Raw genomic sequence first — 19,674 nt, forward strand, 5'->3', positions numbered from 1 at the left:
ATGACAGCAGAAATCACACAACTGGAAGTACACGAACAAGCAGTATCTACTCAAGACCAACAAGAAGTCATACCTAGCAAAGACAACACGTCATTACTGCCATGTCCTCACAGACCACAGAAACCTGGCAGAAAGAGCACACTGTGCTAGCCCAATGAAAAACACCACGATAACATCACCATAAAACATCATTAGACCTATGATATCATGCATACACATTCCCTCCATGTTTGCCCCATCATTACTTTTTCCCTAAAGTGGGTTTGTTCTTCCCATGGATGGTCTGTGTGGTCATGAGGGAGTATGTTCCACAGTATTAAGGAAAAGGTTCTACTGCTACTTCTTCTTTCCCTGATAACTGCATTTAGTTTTTTTCCTTCATCTCAATTTTGCTATTCACTCATTTTCCAGGCATATCCGACTCTTCGTGACCTCATTTGGGGTTTTCTTAGCAAAGATACTAGAGTGGTTTGCCATTTCCTTCTCCAGCTTATTTTACAGATGAGGAAACTGAGGCAAATGGGGTTAAGTGACTTTCCCAGCGTCACACAGCTAAGGCCAGATTTGAACTCAGGAAAAGTCATTATCCTGACCCAGGTCTGACTCTACTGTGTCACCTTAGCCACCCCCATAACATCATTTGGCTGAATAGTAAAAATAAACAATACAGATTTACAAGCCTCAATAAATGTCTTCGTGAGTTGCTTTGGCCAGAAAAAAAAAATTCATCAACTGAGTGCCAATCTTCTGGTAATTCTCCTTGAACTTATACTGGTTTGTCTTCATATAATAATCTCTTACCAGGCAAGTACTTGAAGTCTTTCTAGCTTGCCATTTCCTTCTCCATCTCATTTTACTGAGGCAAACAGGGTTAAATGACTTGCCTAGCGAAAGAAGCCTTCCTGCCTCCAAGGCCAGCACTTTACCCACTGCACAAACTTGCTATACTGTTTTTTATCTCCTTTGACCATTTATCTGATTAGATTTGAGGTTGTTTTTAACATTCATGGTACTTCTAAAAATAGAAGAGCTGGAAAATAACAAACAATATCTTTAAACTTTATTTGCCCTTTTGGAAAAGTAGAGAAAAAAACTGTTAGTGAAGAAAGACAAAAATTCCTTTGACAAAACACAATTAACAGTATTCCATGGCCACATGCATGTATTTGTAAGAATGTTTAAAAGATGCCTATGAAGCAGCTGAGTGGCAAAGTGAATAGAGTGCTAAGCTCAGTCAGGAAAATCTAAATTCAAATCCAGCTTCAGAAACTTCCTAACTATGTGACCTTGGGCAACTCACTTAACCTCTGTTTGCCTATGGACTGGTGATCCACTGGAGAACGAAATGGCAAACCACTCTAGTATCTTTGCCAAGAAAACCTCATGGACAGAGGACGTGGGGTCATGAAGAATCACATACAACTGAACATATTAAAAGATGCCAGCTTTGCTTTACTAATGGCTCTCCTAGAGTATTCAAAAATAAGCACTATGAGCTCAGAAGGAAACTTCTGAGGGGATAAAGAGATTTTCAGTGAGATGCAAAAGGATTTGACATAGAGAGTTACCTGCACATCCAGAACCATTTTTTAGAGCCCTTTCTTCTTCATTGGAATTGTTTGTGTTTCTATATTCTTGGGAGCTTCCCATTTCTCTTCTACAAAATACTGCCCATGGGATCCCATCTATTCTTTGAATTCTTTAAAATCCACTCTTCTAAAATTTGTGGTACTCATCAGACTATGCCCATTTCCCCCCTCCAGTTCCCAGGTGGCACAGGGGATAGAGCACTGGCCCTGGAATTAGGAAGACCTGAGTTCAAATCCGTCTTCAGAGACTTACTAGCTGAGTGGCAGTGGCCTAATCACTCACCCTCTCTGAGCCTTAGTTTCTTCAACTATAAAGTAGGTATAATAACAATAGCACCTACTTCTTAATGAGACAATATCTGTAAAGAGCTTACCATGATGCCTGGCACAGAGTAGTCACTTCACAAATGCTTGTTTCCCTCCTTGCCTGTCACAACACCTAAGATGCAGTGGTCATTTCTTTCCAAAGTTCCATCACGTCTACTTCAACAACTTTTGTTGTTGTTCAGTCATGTCCTATTCTTTGTGACCCCACAGTTTGCCATTTCCTTCTCCAGCTTGTTTTATAGTTGAAGAAACTGAGGCAGACAGGGTTAAGTGACTTGAGGCCAGATTTGAGCTCAAGAAGACTTCCTGACTCCAGACTCAGTGATCTAGCCACTGTACCACCCAGCTGCCCAACTTCAACAAGCTCCACCTTTTTTTGGTCAATATGTCTAGGATTATACTCTCTTTATTGCTTACTCCACCTTTTTGTTGTTCTTGTTGAAATAAATATTTTTAGTATGAAAATAATACCTATCAATAAACCATAAACATTTCCATGTATAAAGGACAGAAAAGGTGGATTATATTGAAAATATACAATGTATAGGACAAGAGAGAGAGTGTCCCCTGAGAACCCCACCTTCTCACCACTTCCTCTCCCTCAGTGCTCCACAGGGGCACAGCGTGCTTCCTAACTCTAGCTTTCACCTTGGCACTCCCACTGCATGGACAAGCATCTGGAGGAATTCACCATCTACAGGGAATCCTTCCTTGACCTTCACTCTGTGCTGGATCCCCATTATAGTGGCAAATAATTTTGGAGCTGGGAAGAGTTTGGGAGATGGGCTGGGTAAAACTAAAAGAATTCATGGGCACATTTATTGCTACAGCTGAAGGAGACTTAGAAATAGTGTGACCTAACCCCAACATTTTATGGATGAAGATGGGGAGTTTCAGAGAAGGAAGTGGCTTTTCCATGATCACTCAGCTAGTCAGCGGCAGAGAAGTTGCTAAAAATTTAAGATTTCACTAGACTGATTCCTTGTATGAGCAAATTGAACAGTTCAAACATGGAAGTGGCAAGCCTAATGGAAATCCTATTCCAGTTTTTTCCTGAGAGATGCCTTGGATCTCAGACAACCACTAAACCCTCTCCAAAGAAAACGCATTCTGAATTTCCTGATTTTGACTTGGCTTATGACTTGGATGATGGAAATGATGGAATCAATGGTGGTGGAGGCAGGCTCAATATAAAATCTGGTGGAAGATGGATAATAGGAGGTGGCTACAAACCTGATCAGGGCAAAGGTGATGACAGGTATGAGAGCAATGATGACCCTGGAGCTGGAATGAGAGAAACTGGGCCAATTGCCAGCATAGCCAGTGCCCTTGCAATGGCACTCATTGGAGAGGTCTCTAGTTATATTTCCCATCAACAAAAGAAATTGTCCTTTAACATACAACAGAGTCTCAATCCAGGCTATATCAAAGGGGGAAAAAAATGGAAGGTGTGAGCACTGAAGTCTTGAAGTTAAATATTCAGCATGGCAAACCCAATATGGAGAGAAACTTTCCCAAGAGATTCCAAAGATCTAAGTCCTCAGCAAATGCACATATACACATTTCAAATGCTTGTAATTTTGCTTACTTAATTTGTATTGAAAACTATTCTCCAGCTCTGTGAAATAACTGGATTCTTATTGATATAAGCTTCTTTGGAGTGAGGAGGATTTGATTATATAGACCTGAAAAAATTTAGCTGCAATGCATTTAAAAGTACTTAGACTCTGAAAAGTAGAATTCACTCTAATCTGCTTTGAGATAACTGGCCTAACCCCTCATGGAATAGAAGAATTTAGGGTAAAGGTGATGAAAACCCAGGAGAAGATTTATTCTAGCTACTAGGTACCTCTGCTTCCTTGTGCTCCTAGACCACGATCTGCAGCCTTGAGGCCACATGTTGCCCTATAGGTACTCAAGTGTGGCCCTTTGACAGAAGGTTCTGTGAAGTTTGGATTCAGCCACATGTGGCCTTGAGGCTGTAGGTTCCCCATCCCTGTCCTAGACAGAAATTCTCCTATAGAAGTTCAGGCCTAGCTTCTCTATTCCAGTTGGAAAATTGAAATAAGGCAAGGTTAGGAACTTAGGTAGTTACTGGTGATACAGAACTAGAACAAAGGAAAAAAACCATGGAAACTAAGCATGAGAAAGGGATGCAAATGAGCACCAAGGTCAGAGTAGAGGTAGAAAAATCCATATCATAGTAGTACCATATTTTAGGGTACCCAAACCTGGACTTTTTTCTGAAACTTTGGCTAATGTGGTGGTCATCAGAATGTGCAACCTGACCCCTCCTCAGCTCTCTCAAGGTGAGAAATGCAGATGTTTTTACTTTCCCAGCCTAGAAAACTCACAGTTATAAGAAAAAAATATACATATAATAATAATAATAATTTTTATTTATTTACTAATATTATTATCTTGTGGCAAGAGTTTGTGACAAAGATTGTTATCTTTACCGGTCAGTATGGGGAAATGTGTTTATATCTGTAAAAAACATGAGTGAAAATACCTGTGGCTACACTGAATTAGATGTTGGATAGTGGATAGAAAAAGAACCACGTTTATAGGTTCTGATGCCCTCCTGATTTGTTTAAAAAAATTTTGATAGCAAAAGAAGATTGTTGTTCTATTGTGGAGAATATACCCTTAATCCTACAAAAATGAACTAGCAGAAACAGCTTTCTTGGCCATCACTTAGAAAACTAAAAGCCTCGGAAAAATCAGAATTAAAAAATCAATCATAGGGCCTGAGCACATGTCCAAGGGTCAGGATGAAAAAATCTTTTGTCAAGTTTGCCAAGTTGAAAGAAATTTGGTGCCATTACTGGCCAAAGATAATTTTTGTTTCTAGTCCCCACTGGGCCTCTACATGACTTGGGGCAAAGGTCATTGTTTCTGTTTCATTCTCTATAAAATAAGAGATTTAACCAATCACTAAGGATTCTTGCCACTCAAAATCTGAGATCTACTTAGAATAGGAACAAAGTAGCTTAAAATTAAGCCACCAAGAACTATTTTAGAAGTAAAGATAAAAAGTACATAGGAGAAATAGAAAATATTTGCACAGAATCTTTCAACTGCGTTCTAGCCATGCTTACCAGGATTAACACACCAATTCCCATGCGAGTCCCCTACTCCGCTTTCCTGTAAATATTTTAAAATTAGTTCTATCCACAATATTTTCATATAAGAAATATCTTGTGAAACTTTTTTTGAAGTACTTTCTTAGCTTTTAGGGGCAGCTAGATGGTGCAGTGGATAGAGCACCGGCCTTGGAGTCAGAAGAACCTGAATTCAAATGCGGCCTCAGACCAAACACTTAATACTCACAAGCTATGTGACCTTGGACAAGTCACTTGATCCTGATTGTCTCACCCCCCCCAAAAAAAGCTGCATTTTTAAAAAGTCATTTTAATAAACACTCAGAAACAAGTTATAAATAAAAATAAAAAAATAAACTGATAGTGCCAACACTGGGTTTTTTTGCCCTACTTTCTTTGTGAATGTCCTTGTGCTCTCTTCTATATGATAGTTACTATGCTTTATTTATGCTCTTTTCTTTCTTTTTTCAATCACTATTACTACACCATACTTTCATCCAGAAAACTACTCTACCTCTATAATGGACTTCTCTAGGAATAAATGCAGTGTAATTTTTGTTATTGTTTTCAACAATAACAGGAATAAATGCACTGTTAAGCTCAGAACATATTTCAGTCAATCAGTCATGCACTTAGATGAAGTAACAAAAAGTTTTCAAACTGGAATTGTAATAATGCTGTTAAAGAATCATGTTTAGACAGACAAGGAAAATGTGGTCACAACCCAGGTTTCTCAGCTACTAAGCAAGTTGAGAAGGGATGAAATTCTGGAAACTGGAACAAATGTGGCTTCCTAGCATATCCCTAAAGAGGAATCACCTTGAGGGGAAGTGAGGAGGGAAAGGAGAAGTCCCCCTCATTCCCCTCCCTTTAGAGAAGAACCTTGTATGCTTTAAAGAATCTGAAACATTTTAAACTCTCCATCTTCCTATCTGTATCTTAGCATTGTATCTTCTACCTATGGCAGCAGCACCTGGTAAGTGGTGTCTGCATTGGAAGTCAAAGACAGACTGGACTTAGCAGCTCTACAAGAAGCTCTGCAAAGAAATCACACCATGCCTAAAGGAATTTGTTGAGCACCTCGTGCATGAGAGGAGAGAACTTCCAAGAACCATGACTTATGAGTTTTTCTTTTGTCGTATTTGCTTTCAAAGCTGGAGGCCATTTTCCCCTGGACTCTGTAAATACTTGTTGCACAATGTGTCAGTGTACAACACTGTACAGACTTTGGGGGACATTTTGTACCAAAGTAAAAAATGTGCAGCAGTGAACAAAAGAAAACTTAGAAGGACGCAAAGTGGACAGCTCTGAACACAATGAGTATTAATTATTATGTAGGTTTTCTTGAAATGGAAATTTATTGCTGTATATTTTGAATTCTCTCTTACGTTCTGCTGTACATATGGCAATGTTTTTTTTTCTTTTCTTATTTTGTATTTAAGTTTATAATAAAAAAAAAAAAAAGAAAGTGAATTTAAAATATTGCCACAATAGTCAAGCAAAAAAATTTAGGATACATTGGGTGACTGGAAATGTGTATCTCATTCTGTACCTACATTCTATTGATTCTCCATCAGTGTACTTTTTTTTCCCATTTGGCAAATTGTATTTTTTAAGGACTTGTTTTCTACAGTTAATTTTTGTCCCTCCTTTTCCAACCTATTGACTCTCTCTTGCATACCTCTCATTTCTTTTCCCAATTTTCCTTCTACCTCTCGTATTTGACTTTTAAAATCTTTCTTGAGCTCTTCCAAGAAGACTTTTTGGGCTTCAGAACAGTTCGTATTCCCCTTTGAAGTTTTGGATATGGGCATATTGACAATGTTGCCCTCTTCTGAATTTCTGCTTTGATCTTCCCTGTCCCCATTAAGAATCTATGGTCCTTGTACATTTCTTTTTGCTCACGATATTTGTTTATTTCCTGACCTTTAAAAAAATTGAGCTCTCCTGCTGGGGAGCAAGGGGCACTGACCCAAGCTTCTTGTGCTAGGAGCCTGGGGCCTGGTCACTGGCTTTGTGTGCTGGGCCCTCAAGTGCTGGCAGTTGGAGGCTGTTGGGTTCTGGCAGCTTACCTGGTGTTGGGCTGGAATCAGCAACACTGGAGCTCTAGGGGTAGGGGTGGAGAGTCTGGCCCCTGGAGGATGTTTGCTCACCCAGGCCTTGCACTCCTTTCTTTGGCTCCTGCTCACCAGGCCTTGCACAGGGATGCTTTGCTGCTGCAGGATGTCTCTCAGCCTAAAGGTTTACCTCTTGGAGTTGTGCTTCCCAGAGTTTTGCTGAGGCACCAGGAGACTTGGCTACTGGAGAACACTGTGGCATGTGGTGGTTTTCCAAGCCAGTTTCCACCAGTTCCCCTGCCCATGCTGAGACACTCGGGAGTCCTGGTGTTGGTGCTTGCCTGCTCTACCAGCCTGGGGTTCAGGATCTTCCCAGATGCTGAGGCGGGACTTTACTCTAGCTTGCTGGATACCTCCTGTTCTGTACTGCTCCCCCTCCCCCCAGAGCAAGAGGGGCCTTTCCTGTTAAGTCCCCAAGTTTTCTGGGCTACAAGACTGCTGCACCCCATCTTCCTGCTGGTTCAGCTGCTCCAGGGTTTTGCCTGGGGTGATATTTTCTAGGCTTTCAGAGGTCAATAAGGGAGGGTAAAAGCAACTTACTTCTTTTTTTTGTAATATAAATTTATTTATTTTTAGTTTTCAATATTCACTTCCACAAGTTTTTGAGTTCCAAATTTCTCACCCCTCCCCCCACCCAAGATGGCATGCATTCTGAATACCCTTTCCCCTGGTCTGCCTTCTCGTCTATCTCTCCCCCCTCCCTTCTCTTATCCCCTTCCCCTTCTATTTTCCTGTAGGGCAGGATAGACTTCTGTACCCCATTTCCTGTATTTCTTATTTCCCAGTTGCATGTGAAAACATTTTTTTTAAACACATGTTTTTAAAACTTTGAGTTCCAAATTTTCTCCCTTCCTCCCTCCCTGCCCACCCTCATTGTAAAGGCAAATAACTCAATATAGGTTGTACATGTGCAGTTATCAAAACACTTCCTTAGTAGATATGTTGTGAAAAACTAACTCTAGTTCCCTTAATCCTATCCTGCCCTCCCATTTATTCTATTCTGTCTTTTGACCCTGTCCCTCCTCAGAAGTATTTGCTTCTGATTACCCTCTTTCCCAATCTGCCCTCCTCTCTATCACCCCCCTGCTCTCTTGTCCCCTTTCCCCCTATTTTCCTGTAGGGTAAGACAGATTTCCATACCCAATTGAATGTGTATGTTATTCTCTCCTTAAGCCAAATCCTATGAGAATAAGATTCCCTCATTCCCTCTCACCTTCCCCTGTTTCCCCTCCACTGTGAGAGACTTTTCTTTTCTGTTTTTTTTGTGAGATAATTTACCCCATTCTACCTCTCCCTTTCTTCTCCAAGTATCATCCTCTCTCATCCCTTAATTTTATTCTCCAGATATGACCCCTTAATCTTCAACTCACCCTGTGCCCTCTATCTATCTATATATACATACAATTTTTTTCCTTCAACTACCCTAATACTGACAAAGTTCTCATGAGTTATAAATATCATCTTTCCATGCAGGAATGTAAACAGTTCAATCTTAATAAGTCTCTTATGATTTCTCTTTCCTGTTTACCTCTTCATGTTCCACTGGAGTCCTGTATTTGAAAGTCAAATTTTCTATTCAGCTCTGGTCTTTTCATCAGGAATGCTTGAAAGTCCTCTATTTCACTGAATGACCATTTTTTCCCTGAAGGATTATACTCAGTTTTGCTGGGTAGGTGATTCTTGGTTGTAATCCTATCTCCTTTGCCCTCCAGAATATTATATTCCATGCCCTGTGGTCCTTTAATGTAGAAGCTGCTAAATCTTGTGTTATCCTGATTGTGTTTCCACAGTACTTGAATTGTTTCTTTCTGGCAGCTTGTAATATTTTCTCCTTGACCTGGGAACTCTGGAATTTGGCTACAATATTCCTAGGAGTTTTCCTTTGGGGATCTCTTTCAGGAGGAGATCTGTGGATTCTTTCAATTTCTATTTTGCCCTCTGGTTCTACTATATCAGGGCAGTTTTCCTTGATAATTTCTTGAAAGATGATGTCTAGGCTCTTTTTTTGATCATGGCTTTCTGATAGTCCAATAACTTTTAATTTATCTCTCCTGGACCTGTTTTCCAGGTCAGTTGTTTTCCAATGAGATATTTCACATTGTTTTCTAATTTTTCATTCTTTTGGATTTGTTTTACAGTGTCTTGATTTCTCATAAAGTCACTATCTTCCAATTGCTCTATCCTAATTTTTAAGGAAGTATTTTCTTCAGTAATCTTTTGGACTTCCTTTTCCATTTGGCCAATTTTTCTTTTCAGGGCATTTTTCTCCTCATTGGCTTTTTGGACCTCTTTTGCCATTTGGGTTAGGCTGTTGTTTTTTAAGGTGTTATTTTCTTCAGTATTTTTATGGGTCTCCTTTAGCAAGCTGTTGACTTGTTTTTCATGATTTTCTTGCATCACTCTCATTTCTCTTCCCAGTTTTTCCTCTACTTCCCTTACTGAAAGCAATTTACTTCTTACTCCACATCTTGGTTCCCAGAAGCAGAACTTCAGCTCTCCATCAAGAGGTGTGAAGTATACTTTATCACATCTTATGGAGTTGTGACTGGTTATTGCATTAATCAGACTTAAGTCTTTCAAAGTTTTTCCCCCTTTACAATGTTTTAGTCAAGGTATAAATTCTTCCAAGTTACAAAGGAGTAATAATAAAAACAATTTTGTAGCAGTTAAAAATAAATTGGTGGGGGGGGGGTGGGCAGCTAGGTGGTACAGTGGATAGAGCACTGGCCCTGAAGTCCGGAGGACCTGAGTTCAAATCCGGTCTCAGATGAAACACTTGACACTTACTAGCTGTGTGACCATAGGCAAGTCACTTAACCCCAATTGCCAAAAATAAATAAATAAATAGATGGATTAGTGGAATAGATTAGATACACAGCATACAAAAGCAAACAAACACAGTAGCTTAGGTAAACCCCAAATACTAAGGTATGAAATCCCTAATTTAAAAAAAATACTGGGAAAACTAGAAAGCAGTCTGCCAGAAAATAATTTTAAACCAACACATCTCATCATATACTGGGATTAGCTCTAGATGGATACATAGCTTATATATAAAATGTCACAACATAAAGAAATTAAAGGAACAAAGAAGAACTTACTTTTCATGTGTGTGTATGTGTATGTGTATAGAAGGAGAATTCATAACCAAAGGACAGAAAGGATCGCAGAAGATAAAATGGAAATTTTTGATAAAATTAAAGTTTTGCAAAACTGAAACCAAAAATCAATTCCGCTAAAATCAGAAGGGAATTAAGTGAGAAAAAGATTCTTTGTAGCAATTTTCCTAATAAAGTTCTCATTTCCAAGATATATAAGGAATTTATTTTAATTTATAAGAATGAGAGACATTATCCAATTGATCAAGAATATGAACAGGCAGTTCTTGAAGAAATCAAGCTATCAACAAAGGAGGAAAAAGTGCTCCAGATCACTAATTATTAAGGAAAATGTAAATTAAAGCACCTCACACATCAAATTGACAAAGATGACAAAAAAGGAAAATGAGAAATATTAGAGAGGTTGTGGGGAAACAGGAACATTAATTCATATTAAGTTTTGGTAGAAATATGAATTACTGTAATCATTCAGGAAGACATTTGGAATTAAGCGCCCCTGCCCCACTCATTAAATTATGTATACCCTTTCATCCAATAATACCACTACAAGGTACATTTCCCCAAAAGATTATATGTACAAAAATATTTATATCAGCACTTTTTGTAATAACAAAGAACTAGAAACTAGGGGGAATGACCATCAGTTGGTGACTCACTGAAGAAATAACAGTTTGATATAATGGAATACTATTTTCTCAAGAAATGACATAAGATATAGTTTCAGAGAATTCTGGGAAGATTTGTATGAACTGATGTACAGTGAAGTAAACCAAACCAGAAGAACAATTAAAACAGTGGCTACAAAATTGAAGATGAAAATAACTTTGAAAGACTTAAGAACTCTGCAATGAGTAATCATGATTTCAGAGGACTTACAGTAAATCAATTATGCTACCCACTCCACTCCTGGAAGAAAGGTTATGAACTCAAAATGCAGAATGAGACAGATTTTTGAATCTGACCAATCTGGGAGTTTGTTTTGTTCAACTATTCGGATTTATCACAAGGGTTTGTTTTTCTTTTTCTTTTTCCTTTCTCCACTCATAAAGGAAGAGAAAATAAAAATGTTAACTGAAAAAACAGGAAAGGAAAACAATAATTCTATACTTGTATCTCCAACCACTACCCCCTATCTACTTTCACCTATAACATTCAAAAAGTCTTCTTCTAGCTGTATTGTTCTTTGCTTTTATTTACTAAGTTTTTTTCTGAGTCAGCATTTTTGCCCCACAGGGCTTTTCTATTCTTCACAAATTCTGTTGAGAGGGTTTTCAGAATCTTCACAGAAATTTCCAGATTGTTGAATCTCATGTCTTTGCTCTTCTTTGATTGATTTTAATTCTGTCTGTGTAGATGCCTGATCTTCCTTAATTTATTTTATTAAGCTTATTAGCCACTCTGAAAAGAGCATATTAATATTATACGTGTATGTGTGTGTGTGTATACACACACACACATACACATTCCCTTCTGGGACTTAGTTTTGCCTTCTAGTATCTACTCCTCATTTCTTTTATCCCTACTTATTCATTGCATTGGAGTCCTAGATTTGTTAGGGGGGTTTTTTGTTTTGTTTTATTCATTTTAATTGAGGGAAAAAAGATTGTTTTGGTCCTCTTATTTCTTCTGTTGATTGCTTTTCTTTTTGGTAAGGTAACTTTCTTTATTAGAGTTTCTATTTTTCATTTGGTTGGTTTTTTACATTGGCACATGTTCCTATTTTCGAGGTGATGTGAAGGAGCTGGGCCCCAACACAACCACTCATTTTGCAATCTTCTCTCTTTCCCCACTCTACTTTCTACTTGTAACACATAAATCTAAATTTTCTCTCCCAAACTTCAGTCCAAGTAGCAGGTGGGCTCTCCAGAGCTCTGATACATTTTTATTTTACTTCTATGGAGAACACTCAAAGGGCTGGAGATGTTAAGTGAGGCAGGATAACGAGGTAAATTGACTCAATCAGTGATCAGGCCTCCATACAAAAACCAGAAGTGTCTGATAATTTCCATACTATTTATCACAAGTAGTTTTATAAGTCGAAAATTGATTCATTATTGCCCATCACACTTTTGTTAACCACCTTGTGTTAACCTTCTCAATGCTTCTTTGGTAAGATTTTGTTTTCTTTCCACTCTCCAATCCTTGCACTTTACTACTAAATTTACTACTTAAAATTAAATTTGCTACTAAAAATTACATTTTTTTAGGTGTAGTCTGGGAGGATTTTCAATATCTTAGGTCAAAGGCAGAACTGTGAGGCACAGAATTTTGAGTACGTTGAATCTGAGCAGAAGTAGCCTATTTTATTATCTCAAATTTAAATCTAGCTTAGTGTAATTATCCCCATATAGTGCATGGAACATGAAGGGTTTTCATATACTGTTCATGACACTCCCTACAATATCTCCCCAATCTCTCAAAACTCCCTCTCAGCTATTCTGTGTCTACTGTAACCATAGTGAAAGGAAGAAGTACAAAATAAATTTAAAATGTGCATTTAAAAAATATTTTAATGATGTAATCCCAATACCATAAGAGGTTTTCAAATTATTTTTTGCCTTCTTCAGGTCTGAAAGTAACAGACCATTCATCGTTTCCAATCTCTGACCAAAAGTAAGTTCAATATAATAAATACTATTACTCAGGTAACCCTGTTAGTTTGCTAAGATGCTCTTTTATGCTACCTTGAAGAATGATCTAGAGTCATGTTTTATTTTGTAATATAGCAGATTTAAGTTAGAAACCTAACCTAGGTTTGATAGCTCCACATTGTTACTAGTTTTCCTCTGAAATTTGGACTTGCCCCAAGTTAACCCACTAGGTCTAGAGAATCTTTGAGAAACGAGTTTGATTTTGAAGTTTAGATTTTTCTCTGGAGATACAGGGATATTTTTAGGTGTGTGAACTGTGAAGATGAATGTTCACTACTTTCTTGACTGGGTCACCAAAAAAATCTTTGGGTCTACCACCTTGAAGGAATCAACTGAACTTAGTTTGCTAGATTCATCTTGTAGTGCAAGCTGACTGAATGTGGACCCAGCTGGCTGGTTCCAGTTGAACAACTCAGCTCCTCCTCTCCTCCCCTCCCCTGCCCTCCCCTTTCCTCCCACCTTACCCTCTCCCTCTCCTCCCACCTTACCCTCTCCCTCTCCCTTCCCTCTCTCTCTCTCTTTCTCCTCATCTGAGGGTGTTCTGCCCAAAGGAGGGTAAGTTTTGATGGCTGAAAGCTACCTAGTTAACTTGGGGTATACTGGCTAGATTTCTTTCTCAGAGACCAAGCCTTAAACCCAATTCACTCTGGATCTCTTGGATTGGACAACAGGTCCCTGCCTAAGCACTACTTAATGGTTTATTTGTTGGTTATTTCGTTATTTTGGTTATTATTTGAGCCCTTCAGGCTCAGGTTATATTCGCTTATTTTGGCTATTATTTGAGCCCTCCAGGATCGGAGTGAATGTAAATAGTAACTGTTTCTCTTTTGGCCAGCAAGCCTGAAGGTCTTCCCCTCCCAGTTTGATTTTTTTGTTTATTAAAGGGGCCATTCCTTGACTCACTTCTTAAAGACACCTAATTCACTGAATGGTCAGTTGCCTCACTCAAAGTGAGAACCTGAAAAGACTTTAGCTTAAAAGGGCCGAGGTCTCTCACTACATCCTGGGCCATCTCCAGTTGTCCTGATCCATATCTGGCCACAGGACCCAGATGGCCCTAGAGAAGAAAGTAACTTTGCATAGCCCTCCCTCACTTAAATCAAAGTTAATTGCAAATCATGTCTCATCTCCCTGATGTCATGGTCCTCTTGGAGAATGAAGGACAAACCACAACCACACCTCATTGTAACATGGAGGTGACCTTGGGTTCTGAAGAGTATGTGTCTGAAGAGGTGAGTACAACTTCTGGCAGATCCTACCACGTTAAAAAGACTTTGAGTATGTACTTAGTAATAGAATGAATATTTTTTCTGAAGACCACTTAGTGGGCAAAAGCTTAAGTACTAGATATAGGATGAAAATCCCTGGACTGGGAATGTAGCACTTTCTCCATTATAATATATTGTTATATTCTCACTTTTTCTTTTTTTCTCTCTCTCTTAAACACATACAAGAAGCTAATTTATGGCTCCCCTTTTTTCCTGCCCCCTACTTGGATTATATATTTTTTTGTCTGCTACAAAATGGAGACTAAAGGTTTCTATGAGTGCACTCTAAAAAACGGAATGTGGAAGTAATCATATATGAGTCAAATATTAGTAGAGGAGTTTTTGACACATTAGTAGGGAAGGATTATTTCATGGTTTGCCATAACTTATGAATTTATCATCAAAGCCATTCACTAGTGATGGGCCTCTTCAAGCTTATTAAGCTGGTCCTCATGTTGCCGTCTGAGAGGTTGAGACCCCTCAAAGACCAGAGTACAGGATGAGGTCGTCTGGAATGATTTCACAGACTCAAGCATTCTTTAAGTCAAGTTAGCAAAGATTTATTGTTACACTTTTCAGCGGGCAAGGATTCTTAAGAAACCTGTGAGAGACTGGAGATGGTGCTGAGGTTTATATGGAAAAGGGGCATGGGAAAGGAATGCCAGGGATATGAATTAGGTAATCTAAAGGTCCAGGTGTCTTTGGGAGCTATGGATGGGAAAGTGTAGGGAGTATACCAGACATTGAGGGAGTTTTCAGAGGCATGTACTTTGGCGATCTGGCGGGAGGAAGAGTCCTTTGGTCAGCCAGGGACAAAAATCCTTGGGCCAGGCACCCCTCTCTCTGTCCTAATAAGAAAATGCATTCTACAGCAAGAGAAAATTTTCTCACAGGAAAGGAGCCTACTAAGAAATTGGGAGGCTTCCAGAGACATGATCTTAGGGCTGGGGCCTGAACAGCCCATCACTCTCTCACCCAGCTTTGTGTAACTGCACCAGGGAGAGAGATAAGTGTCTTGCTGGGGCCCACTCATGAGTAATTAGTAGGCACAATGTCCTTGGGCAGAAAACTGCCAAGGATATTGTTCCTGAGGCTAGGGAGAAATTGGGGTCCAAGCACAGGCACCCAGGCACCCCATCACTCAGACCATAGACATAGTTACTGAGACCATATTCAAAGCTTTACCAGCTTTACAGAAACTACCAGCATTTGAATTCTGCTGACATAGCCTTCAAGAATCCAAGATCAGTTACCTTTGAAACACGATGAGAAATGATCATTTTTATGGATAAGCCTTGGAGTGAGACCCAACTAAGCCAAATCATTTAAAGAACTTTGAACTGGAAAGATGAAAACAATTAGACAGAAAATATCATCTATTTGCCAGCATTTCCAGAATAATCTATTCTCATCACTGATTTAATACTTCAGTAATCAATATGCTATGTATAGATGACATATATATGCATATGTATATATATATATGCATGTATGTCATACATCCAGACACAACCAGGACCCTTAAGAAAATTGAGTTCTGGAGAACAACCAAATCAGAATCATAGGATCACAGAACTTTAGAGTTAGAAGAGACTTCAGCAACCACCTAGTTCTACTCATCTCAAAAAAAAATTCCTGCTGTAACATGCTGGGTAAGTAGTCATCCTGCCTATGTTTACAAGCTTCCAGTAGAAGGGGTAGAAGTATGGACCTACTATTTCCTGAAGCAACCCATATCATTCTGGGGCAGAATTATTAGGAAATTTTCCCTGACACAAAGCCTAATTTTGCCTCTTCTACACTTCTATCCATCATCCCTGGTTCTGCTCTTTAAGGACAAATGGAACAATTCTAATCCTCCCTTTTGACAACCCCTCAGATACTTTGAAGCCAGCTATCATGTTTCCACTAAGTCTTCTTTATGGGTTAAACATCCCCAGTTCCTTCAACCAGTTCTCATATGGCATCAATGTTGGGGGTGAGAGAATTTCAAAAACAGTGACATCCACTTTCAAGATATGTTTAAACAGAAAAAAAAAATGTTTAAACAAAAAAAAAATTAAGATATCACATGATTGGGAAAAAGCACAGATGATATTATTACTCAGAGAAAGGCAATCATGAGAAAATTAACTACTACCAAACATTATTTTTTCATCTCTAATGATTCTTATGAGAATGATCTACACATACATTGAATGAGTCTTCAATGAAAGTATAAGAATGGAACTGGCAGGCTTTTGCAATTTTCTATAGTTGACCACCTCTTTGCAGTCATACAATTGATTGAGAGTCATAGAAAATATATTATATTATTTCCTATATCATGTATTGATTTAAAAAAACATTTCTTAGAACAAAATGCAGCCTTGAAGATTTTCCTTAAAAGATCTCTCTTGCATGTATAAAGTAAGAGGCAATTGAGTCAATAAAATTACCCTTCCCCATATGCAATCAAATCAAGTCAACAAGCTTTTATTAAACTCTTATTATGTGCCAAGTACTGTGCTTAGTGCTGGGGGATACAAATACAACCAAAAAATAAAGATAGCTTGCCCTCAAAAAGCATACATTCTAATGGGAGAAGGTAATACATAAAAAGGAGTTGAAAATCAGAGGAGAGGGAAGGTACCAATGATGGTGAAGCCGAGATAGTTGGAAGTAAAGCCAGGAAAAGAATGAAAGGTGACTCACCTAGTCTCTTCCTTACAAGAGAGGTTCCAGGAGAAACTCACCAGTGGAAGAAGAAAGCCACATAGCAGTGGAGAGATGGTCCAGGATGAGAAGGCAGATGTGGCATGGTGGTAAAGTCTAGAGAATTACAATCTGAGCCAGAAATGGAAAGTAGCTAACAAAATTGACAACAAGCTATATTCTGATACCTCAACCAGGTGAGAACATTTTTTTAATGTATCAATCAATCACTGATTTTTGACTAAGTGGAGGGGGGGAAAGCTTTTTTAGACATCCTTGAAAGCTATTGAATGAACTGGAGTAATGATGCACAGAAAGTGTATTTTAATTGGTTAAAGAAACTTGCCTTGCCCTGATAGTTATTTATAAAATAGTTGGAGTATCTGGCAGTAGAGGGGAGTGAGGGCAAAGCCCTTGAGAAGATGGCTTCAGGGAGGGAAAGGAGAAAAACCTTAATCTTTGCCTCAACTTCAATATCAGTCTCTTCTTTCCCTCTCCTCACTACCCATCTTGACTGGAGGAAGACTTTATGAACTTCAGAGAATCTATTGGCATCCTAATTCTAGCAGTGTGCCTAGATCAGCAACAGCTGTTGATAGTGTCTACCTTGGGAGAGAACAAATTAAACTAGCCTAGTAAAGGCAGCTTCAAGATTTCTGATGGAGCCTAGCAAAAAGTTTCAGCATGTCTTAGGGGAGCTTCCTGGGTACCCCATGATGGAGAAAAAAAGGACTTCCAGCAATCAGGAGCTATGAATTATGCCTTTGACTGAATGTATTCTCCAGACTTGAGCCCTGTGATAAGATCAGCATTTCTGTGATACCAATTCCTGGCCTAAAAAGTCCCAGCCATGTGGACTCTAGACCTTTCAGACCCAATGGGTGCCTAACATCACAGAAGTCACCTCACCCTGTCCTGGTGACCAGACAATTTTCCATATGGAAACAAAGGGGGTCATGTCCAGAGAAGCTAAGTGTTGTTCTATCTACAGTATTGCATATCCTTGTTGTGTTGAAGTAAAGTAAACCATATTACATTAAATATTTAAAGATTCACAAGTGACTCGTTCCCTTCCAGCACTGAATCTGAACTTTAGAGCTGTCTCCAACAAATTCACTTTTCCCTGGATTCTATATGTACTCAAGGAAGAATGAATCATATACCTTTTAGGGGATTGTTTTATACCAACTGTTTATGTTACACCACCTTGGTAAATATTCCTTTCTAAAAGCTAAGTAAATCTGACTGACTAACTGATATCAACTGATAATCATGGAGGAAAAGTACACTGGTAGGAGCTTATGAGCTGTAGGATTAAAAAGATAACCTCTAAGTCCCCCTAAGACACCACCATGCCACATCTCCTTTCCCTCCCTAGAAACCAGAATGTGAGACTAAGTCTGAGTGTGAGTGAGGATTTGCCCAGAGCATCTGTACATCTCTATTATGATCACTTAAGATAACTTGGTAGATAACAATCACAAATAGCTTTTGATTATCAATAAAAGCAATGCTAAAAAGCAATGCTTGCTAATGGTTACTAGCCACTAATAGCATGGAGGATGTCTGATGAAGAGGACAAATGGGAAAGGGTGATGAGGTCTTCTAGATGCTCCCCTGGATATACCTATAGGTGATGAGATCCTCTAGATTCTCCTATTTACAAATGACATTGTACTGATAGCATCAAGTCTAAAACACTACAGGTTCTCCTCAGTAACATCCATGGCCATTCAAAAGAGCTTAGCCTAATAAATCGATGAAGAATGTCCATTTTCCAGACTAAGATACGCAGCTGGATGTGCAATCCATGGGGTTAATCTATTAACATGAGCTCGATTGGTTTTGTAGATATTATTGCTCAGTTGTTTTTCAGTCCTATCCAACTCTTTGTGACCCTATTTGGAGTGTTCTTGGCAAAGATATTGGAGTGATTTGCCATTACTTTCTCCAGTTCATTTTACAGATGAGGAAACTGTGGTAAGCAGGGTTGAGTGACTTGCCCAGGGTCACACAGCTAGTAAGTGTCTGAGGCCAGATTCCAACTTATGAAGATGAGTCTTCCTGATTCCAAGACCAGTGCTGTATTCATTGTGCCACCTAGCTGCACTTTGTACATATACTATAAGTTTAATTCAGCATAGAATTGAAGAAATTAAACTGAATTGCATATAAGAAATTATACAGCACTTTCCAAAACCTCAAACTGCTCCACAAAAAAGGAAAACAAACAACAAAACTTTTTAACAATATTCTCCCCAAAAGGTGTATATGACCATGAATAATTGAACACAATCCTTAAAGAAGTAAAATTGGGGCAGCTCGGTGACAAAGTGGATCTGGCCTCAGGCATATGACACTCACTAGCTGTGTGACCCTGGGCAAGTCACTTAACCCTGATTGCCTTGCTAAAAAAAAAGAAAAGAAAGAAACGAAAAGAGGAGCTAAACCAGTGAAACTGAGGCAATGATGAGACTAATATAGTTATAAGCAAGCTTCAACCAAATAATGATGACTTACAAGAAGTAGAATAAAATATATCGTCAAAAAAAGATAGTATCAAAACAAGAAAAAAAAAGAGGTAGGTCAAATATATAATAAGGGGACAAAAAGAGGACAATCTTAATCTGCTACCTACGCAATATTCAAAGATTTATTAGAAGCCTTGAAGCAGGTTGGGTGGATCTCCTAAGATTTATAGGAACACGTGGTCAAGAATCAAGTAGGATGAAAGAGTGCAAGAATGTGTTGCAATCTGCACTCTTGATGGTGTTATCCACATTGATGAGATCCACACACATTGAC

The 19,674-nt window shown here is 38.7% G+C and overlaps 1 pseudogene; it reads left to right on the forward strand.

The window, feature by feature from the left end:
- Positions 1–19,674, forward strand: part of LOC144455703 (uncharacterized) — a 26,710-nt pseudogene continuing 7,036 nt past the window's right edge.

This window comes from Phascolarctos cinereus, unplaced genomic scaffold (genome assembly GCF_003287225.1).
Source record: "Phascolarctos cinereus isolate Bilbo 61053 unplaced genomic scaffold, phaCin_HiC Scaffold_2;HRSCAF=192, whole genome shotgun sequence".
Taxonomy (NCBI): Eukaryota; Metazoa; Chordata; class Mammalia; order Diprotodontia; family Phascolarctidae; genus Phascolarctos; species Phascolarctos cinereus.